Consider the following 8,836-nt stretch of genomic DNA (forward strand, 5'->3'; position numbering starts at 1 on the left):
TTCGTGCGGTTTTACAACAGATGGCGTAACTTGATTATTATTCCATCGATCCACATTTCCAAACATTCATTGGAGAGCTACTGTCGTAAGGCACAAACGTCAGTATAAGTTTTTTATTTGAAGCGTAAACAACAATATTTTTACCACACTTGAAAATGTCGAATTTCGTGCCAAATAATGTGTTTTTGCGGGGAATTCTTCTTCATTATTTTAATATGAAGAAAAAAGCAGCCGAAAGTCATCGTATCTTGGTGGAGGTTTATGGTGAGCATGCTCTATCTGAGCGAACGTGCCAGAAGTGGTTTGCACGCTTTAAAAGTGGTGATTTTGGCTTGGAAGACGAAGAACGCGAGGGTGCGCCGCCAAATTTCATGGATACCGAATTGGAGGAATTGCTCGATCAAGATCCGGCTCAAACGCAAGAAGAGGTTGCAAAAACTTTGGGAGTTGATCAATCAACCATTTCCAAACGTTTAAAAGCCATGGGAATGATCCGAAAGGTAGGCCATTGGGTGCCGTATGAATTGAAGCCAAGAGACGTTGAACGCCGTTTTATGGCATGCGAACAACTGCTTCAACGGCACAAAAGAAAGGGTTTTTTGCATCGAATTGTGACTGGCGATGAAAAGTGGGTCCATTACGACAATCCAAAACGTCGGGCAACGTATGGATACCCTGGCCATGCTTCAACATCGACGTCGGCGCAGAATATTCATGGCCTGAAGGTTATGCTGTGTATCTGGTGGGACCAGCTGGGTGTTGTGTATTATGAGCTACTGAAACCGAATGAAACGATTACGGGGGATGTCTACCGACGACAATTGATGCGTTTGAGCCGAGCACTGCGAGAAAAACGGCCGCAATACGCCGATAGACACGACAAAGTTATTTTGCAACATGACAATGCTCGGCCACATGTTGCACAAGTGGTCAAAACATACTTAGAAACGCTCAAATGGGATGTCCTACCCCACCCGCCGTATAGTCCAGACCTTGCGCCATCCGATTACTATCTCTTCCGATCGATGCAACATGGCCTGGCTGACCAGCACTTCCGTAATTACGATGAAGTCAAAAAATGGATCGATTCGTGGATTGCGGCAAAACCGACCGAATTTTTCACAAAGGGAATCCGTGAATTGCCAGAAAGATGGGAAAAAGTAGTAGTAAGCGATGGACAATATTTTGAATATTAAATTTGTAACCATTTTACGTCAATAAAGTTTCAAATTTCGAAAAAAACCGCACGAACTTATTCATAGTCCTATTATATATTACAAAAACAAATATTTTTACAAATACTGAAAATTTGGAATAAAAATCGCGCGATTTTTAGTCCAAATTTTCGCCTGCGGTGCTTTTTTTTATTTCAAATATACATATATATTACAAAAACAAATATTTTTACAAATACTGAAAATTTGGAATAAAAATCGCGCGATTTTGAGCTACTTCATACTTGCATTAAAATTTAATCAGCTGTAAAACTTCGTACCCAATTTTTTTTTAATCTATTGTAATTCAATAGTCCGAAATTGTCATGAAAATGTGTCGAATTAGTGTAAATCTTATACAAAGTGTGAGACATTGATTTGTATGATAATTATTGTAGAATGTTCCATACTTTCATTATTGAAAACTAAAAAAACAAGAGAAAAATAGTCAAAACTGGTTAAAATACCGCATATCTTTTATTTTGTACTTAAGTGTATTTTATATCCATTTCGAACTTCTTGATCGTGACTTCATCTGCTCATATGCTACTTATATATGTACATTTACTTATGGACTTGCGGTAGTGTTTTGTTTTTTGTAAATTGACGCTCGTTTACCCCTTCCTTATGAACTTATTAACTAACCTGGCTGCGGGAAGAATTGCGCATTTCTAATAATGTTTTTTTCCGCCAATCTATGTACATCAGACAAATCATAAATTACACACACACACACGCGCATATGAGAAGTCATTGCGCATCCCAACAATAATTCTACATTCTCCAACCAATATCCTCCACAAGCACCCCCTCGCCCACTCACTCTCTTGCAGGTCTCAAATAAATTTATGTATACTCACGCTTTCTACCACAACAACAATCATGGGAATATTTTCAGTTTTATGTATCAAGGATTTTATTATTATGGGCATTTTATGTATGCATGTTTGTTAGCATATGTGAAAAGTTTGTTAAAAGAGTTTTACATAATTTACACGATTTTTAATACGAAATATAATAACATATGTATGCATGTATTTGTGCATGCAAGATCTTAAATTGGAGTTTCAAACGACCGCAATATCGATTAGTCCTTACTAATACGGTATTAACAAAAACACACCACACATGTGCGTACGTATGCCCAACCATATGAATAAAATGCGAATTAATTTTTCCATTTCTCTTTGGAGTTTCACTTCACTAGAATTGCACTTTCATTTACCATTTGAATTGAATGAATTGCAGCACCGCCAAGTGGAGTTGGTTGACCGATTTGTTTGTTGTATAGTTGGTTGTATTTGCTTTTGTAAAAATTATTTAGTCAGTTTAGCTTGGAAATCAGTTCGTTTTTTATAAAACTGGTTTGCTCGTTTACGTTTTAACTTCTACAAATGTACGTACCTGTGTACATACATACATTTGCATGTTTTTCTTTTCTATTTAGCACTACACTCGTTTCGTTTCGCTACAATTCGATTTTTTGCATCCTCTTCTGCAACTTCTACCACTGCGGCGCGACTTCCACTTTTTTCGCTCCTACGTATTTTGCACTTTGCAAAGTCTACTTTTCTCTGAATCACCAAACACTTTTCACGCACACATGCAAAAACACGAAAAAAAAACAATTCACTTTTCTTTTATGAAAAACTACGTGGTTTTTCAAATTGAAATTTGTTAACAACTTTTAGTACTATTCTTTGGGAGAAAACCTAAAGTGTGTCTAAAATATTTTCTTTCTTTCAGTGAGAAAGAAAAAAATTATAAATTCAGTATGTATTAGTACGCGCATCCGTTTCCGTGAATGTATTTTACGTCCGTACGTCACGACAGTTGCAAATGAATTGAAGCATTCAAAAGCAAAAAGCAGCAGCGGAATATTTTCCGAAACCCGATTGTTATTCGTTTGCTATGTTTTGTGGTTGACATTCGCATTGTTTTTTGGGGCCGATAGACGGACAGAAATGTATCTGTAGATATCTGTCAGTTGCTTGGATGCGTTTGCAAATGGAAGCAATAAAAATAAACTTGTCAGCTATCAGATACAAATGTGCAAGGTTGTACAGGGATTTAAAATAGGAAGGCGTATTATTAGTACCTACCAACGCACACTGAGCAGGTAGCAGTAGTAGAGCAAAACAACAAGAGCAATGTATTTTGTTTTTGCTTTTGCTCTCTAGGACGTTAAAATCTATAAACAAAGATTGGCAGTTTCGATAAACTAAAACAAAATTTGATAATTTAAATAGCAAATAAATAAAATAAAATCAAAATTGCAACCTTATTGCTGCTACCCCTTTATTGTGTCTTGCCACCTGGTTAAATATTTCTGTTAGCTTCTGATAATTTTTAAAATGTAACCCATGCAACTGAACAGTTAAGTTAAAAATGCGAAATTCAGCCACAAATATAAGCAGCGCAACACTATCTACATATGTACATATATATTTATCATATGTCGACTAGGAATTTGTACCTATTTAAATACGGCATTAAATCCTAAAATGCAAGTTAAGGGGACAGATACCTGTAAAAGGCCATATTTTCCCTGATTTTCATTAATATTATTTCAAGTGAAGAAGTCAATATATTTTTTTTCAAAATTATCATACAGTTTATTTATACAATAAAAGAATGTAAATTTTATTTTTCATTTTAATCATTTAAAATGGCGACTGTACACTCAATTCTTCCAGGAAGGTTGCAGCGGGGCTTCTCAATCGGCGGCCATTGTAGCATCGGCAATGAATACAAAAAACCAAAAATTTTTTTGTTTATTAATGTCATAATTTCTATATATATTAAAAAAAATGGAGAAAAATAATGGCGGAATAAAATGCTTAAAAAAATGAATTTTGGGGCGAATTTTCCTACTATATTTGCTTCGAAAAAATTCGCATAGAAAGTAATATCATAAAAAAGATGTGTGCAAAATTTCATGGAGATCGATCAATAACTTTACGAGTTATCGTGTACGACAATTCGAAAAATATATTGTAGTTTTGAGAAAAACGGGTCTAAAGTCGGCAACGTAACTATAGGTAACTAACTCTCCCAGCGCTCGAACGCAAAGAATAGAGTAGCCACGGTTGACGATCTATAATATAAGAAATACTAATATCTGTCCCCTTAAAATAAAAGTTATAAACAATTAAAAATTTTGGTGGAATATTTCCGTGTTTTTGGTTTCTTTAATTATTATTAACGATATGAAGAACATACAAGGAGAAGGAATAACTAACTTAATTGCGCAATTGGTTGCTAATAATAAACAGTTGGAGCAAATCCGTAAACGACGTTTACTGAGGTGGCAAAAAATTATGGCAGCAATGCGCATGGGACATTTTGTATTACATTTTATAATAAGTAATAAGAGGACAAAGCATTTAGGGACACACGCTTTTTTCTGTTACATGAATGCATATTTAATAATACCTAACAAAAATTGTATTAGGATTATGCCTACAAACCTGTTTTCTTTACCGGCATCCATTTTATTTAGTTTTTACTTTGCCGTATTTCTTTACATTTCTAATAATAATTATCGATAACACAGAAAACATAAAGTTGTATGTCAAAAAGTATGGTTATTGTCTAGAATTATTTCATAATCTCAGATTTTGGGAGAGAAATTTTGTATGGGAAATCTCGCTTTAATTACGGAAAGTAGATCATCTACTTATCTACTTACATATATGTGAACCTATTATAAGTTATGCTCTCACTTTATATTATGGAAAATATTTAAATAGGCGCAGTCAAGCGAAAGTAAGAAATATGCTTTCAATAACAAAAATACAGATGTCAAATAACCGCTGATATCTACAGCGTGTTCAAAGTCGCTATAAAGAGAGCAGCTTACCACCAGAACAAAGCTAAGGATTTTCAACTCGAATGTGAAGTCTGTAGATACTGATGCACAGACAACAAAAAAACCAAACTGTTATAAACCGCTGTTTAAGAGCCATACGACGCATATGGTGGCCAGATAACTGGATATCTAATGACGAGCTCCTGCCTCGAAGCGAATAAAAGTAAACTTGCGACTGACATCAGCAGAATGGCCCTAGACTAGAATTCTCAAGGCTCTCACCGAAGAGGGCGTCCGAAAGGAACATGGAGACGAAGCCTGTATGAAGAATTCACGACATCTGACGACTCGCTCAATTGGCCGCAGATAAAGTTAAAAGCTACAAATCGACCCCAACAGAATTTATTTGTATCGGCACTTTGTACCTAGCCGGCGCAATAGCAAATAATAATAATCGTGCAATTATTTTGTCCACCTGTTCAAATACAGACTAAATAGTATTTACGCCTATGTTATTTTAAAATTAGTAAGCGATTGAAAGTTTTTTTTCAATACACAGTTAGTCATGAAACTGAGCATACATTGAACTATGGAAATTAAAAGGAATAAAATAATCTCAAATAATAGAAAGAAAGAAGTGAAACTTTCAAGGCAGACAAAGAAAGAGGGAGCGCCCCGAGAGAGAATGAGAGAGAGAGAGAGAAAGAATACATATCTAAATAAATTCACAACATTTGCAGAGAATACAAATAGACAAAATTTACAAAAAACGGAGAAGGGTCGACCGATGTAGGAAAACGCCGGACACAATCCGTGGCACCAACGCGCACTACTTCGAGCGTTTATCACCCGCACAAACGCAGCGATTCCAGGACCGAAGCACCAAAATATATTTCCTACAAGTTTGCACCAACAAACAAGCGCCAAAAAGTAGGCAGCGTTACTTCTCACTAGAAATTAGCAACCACAAGGAATAACTCAGGAAAAATAGCCTAAAGTGTATCTAAGATATACATATGTATATAAGGTATAGCTCTACCTCTCCTTTTCCTCTACGTTATATCTTTTTTCTCTCTCGCGGAACGAAAATGCCCAAAACGTTGTGTTGAAATTTTACTCTCCATCCTCGCTCGACCATCGACGCCTAAGAAGTTTCACTTCAATAATACTAATACTACTACCCAAATTCATATGTGATTTAAAAAAAATTATAGTTAATTTGAATAAAAAATGTACACAAAAAATTAAAAACATCATATAAGCAATATAAAAAAGTTGAGTGCCAAAAATGGTTTCGATGAATTGAAGAATTGTGCAAAATGCAAAAAATTTTAAACTAGTGACTTGTAAACATATGAACATGCATCAAAAACTTTCGCTTGAAGGTACTAAAAAGGGCTCTGTAATTTTTAAATGCATTAAGTGCAAACTAAACCTATAAGCTTAATGTAACAAAACTAGCACTAGAGGTGTCCAGAGCTAATGAAAAATATAAAAATAACAAATATGGCCAGCCAAGGCGGAAGATCTGAAAGATAAGTTTAAAAGAGTATGAGTGGAAACCGCGAAACTGGTGGGATCTATGGGTTTTTCTTTTTGAAACTAAACACCCAAGAACAATTAGGCAATTCACAAGTTTCCTAAGTGTCGCATTGCCCTATATCCTATAGTTTGTATTTGTTAAATTAATGCTTAGAGAACCCGAAACTAAAAGCGACTAATTTTTATTCATAATATGACTTCCACCGTGATTTGTGAACCCTTTAAATGCATTCTCGGCAGCTTAAGATTTATGATATACATACGTCAATACGGCACCAACGACGCCCTTGTAAATCGCTTAAATATTTCAAAGCATTATCTGCGCTGCCAAGTTTTAAGTTCCAAAAAGCACGAACGAAAACACTAAAAGCATTGCATATTTTTAAATCAATTAATTTTTTTTAATTCAAAATTTTTAATTTAAGAGTTTGTACTTAAACTGACATTTTTGAATCAAGTAAAATATTTACATATTATTTAAAAGACATCTAAATTGCTTATCGTATGTACATATGTATACTCATACTCGAGAGTAAGGATTCAAAAATAGTTTAATTAACTGTTGTAATTAATCATCCAATTTTGTTTTTGAATAATTTTTTTACTATATGCTGCGGAACTGCAAATTGTTTTGTGACAAGTCCGAACAGAAAACTGTCAAACTTTCTACTAAAACTTAGAAGGAAAGACGTTCGGTTGATGGTCGGCATCATTACCGGACACAACCCATGGGGTCAGCATATGACCACTATTGGAATCATTGAGGACCCTGTCGTGCCTGTCGTGCTTGGAGGAGGCGGATAGCACCGAGCACTTTCTCTGTGAGTGTCCTGCCTTTGCTAGAGCCAGGCTACGAGTATTGGGTACCGATGTTGTGAGAATGAGTAATATTCGTTCTCTAAAACTGGGAGATATTTACAGATTTGCCCAAGAATCTGGAAAATTCTCACAGGACTAACTATCTCTATCTCTGTCTCTATTCTTTCCTATCTCTTTCTCTGATACTTTTCTCCTTCCCTCCTTGACTATCTACCCCCTTTCCAGAGCTTTAAATACAATGGGCTCTTTAGCCTGAGTGTTTTAAGAGCCACCAAATCTCTGGTGCTCCTTGGCTCGACCTTTTCAAATTTCAATTTCGATTTCAATATGAAAAAAAGAAAAAACGATTTTGAGTGGTGGAGTTCTTTATTTTGGCCTTTGCTGGACAGATCATTGTTGTTTTTATAAGGGATGATAGATACCAGGTTTGCTCGTTAGGTATGGTGAAAAAAAGTTGTTTGAGGGGAACTTTGGATTCTACGTCATTCGTTTTGTGTTTCACTAAGCTAAAGCTAAATTGTGTGAAACTAAGCTAAAGTTAAATTTTGTGAAACACAAAACGAATGACGTCGGCATATTTGTCAAATTCGCTCAGAGCCGAATAACGGTTTGCTAGGTAGTACACCTCTAAAAATCTTTTCACCATGTGTTTGTGTACTGCAGCTGTCTATTTTACAAGTGCTGAATACGATTGACGTACGACGCGATTTGCAAACAATATAAATATTCCGATAGGGTGATTACTTTTGCGCCACCTTGTACTATGTGTAATTTGTACTATTGTGCAGCATAACTAAGAAACCCGTTTTTATTCTGCCAAATTCAGGTTTTTAATTCTTTTTACACTCAAGTTAAATTAGCTTGACGGTTCAAATATTCTTTTACCGATATCGATAAATAAAGAAATCGTCTCTTATTTCTCCGTATTGCGCATTAATTGAGAAAATTAAGGCTATTCTTTCCTATGCTTTATTAAACTATTAGAACCTTAAGCAATTTAAGCACATTTTTGTTAATTTAATTAAATTAATTTTAATAATTAAAAATAAAGTAAATGCTATCATTAGTTCGATTATTATTAAAAGAACTTTGTCGACAATAAAACATGTGTTTAATAATTTAAATATATATTCTAAAATTTTATTAAATCTAGTCTATTGCTCTTAATTTGTGTTGTAGATATTACAAAATAAATTTTTGTTGGCCGATAACCCAAAATCGAAATATTTAAAAATTTCACACACAGGAAAATCAACCCAACATCACAAGATTGTGCCAGCTCGCTTTCGCACCTTGTGTAGCAGGTCAAAGCGGACAGCACGCTATTTCTGTCTATCTGCGGGAACGGAAATAGAAACAGAGATTGGTCTATGCTTTGCCCGTTTTGTTCGATTGGTGTGTCGTAAAGCTAAGTGGAATAATGAAATGAAATGAGTTCAGTTTATTTCGT

The 8,836-nt window shown here is 35.0% G+C and overlaps 1 protein-coding gene across 5 annotated transcripts in view; it reads right to left on the minus strand.

The window, feature by feature from the left end:
• Nucleotides 1–3,064, minus strand: part of LOC128861629 (uncharacterized) — a 162,045-nt gene extending 158,981 nt beyond the window's left edge. For 2 of the 5 annotated variants that reach the window (XM_054099906.1, XM_054099909.1), the window contains exon 1: nt 2,440–3,064. The gene's annotated coding sequence lies outside the window, so the exon portion shown is untranslated. Of the gene's footprint in view, nt 1–2,074 lie in introns of all 5 variants that reach the window. The other 3 variants (XM_054099908.1, XM_054099907.1, XM_054099910.1) reach the window with 2 other exon arrangements.
• Nucleotides 3,065–8,836: the final 5,772 nt, after the last annotated feature.

The sequence above is a fragment of the Anastrepha ludens genome, chromosome 4 (genome assembly GCF_028408465.1).
Source record: "Anastrepha ludens isolate Willacy chromosome 4, idAnaLude1.1, whole genome shotgun sequence".
Lineage (NCBI taxonomy): Eukaryota > Metazoa > Arthropoda > Insecta > Diptera > Tephritidae > Anastrepha > Anastrepha ludens.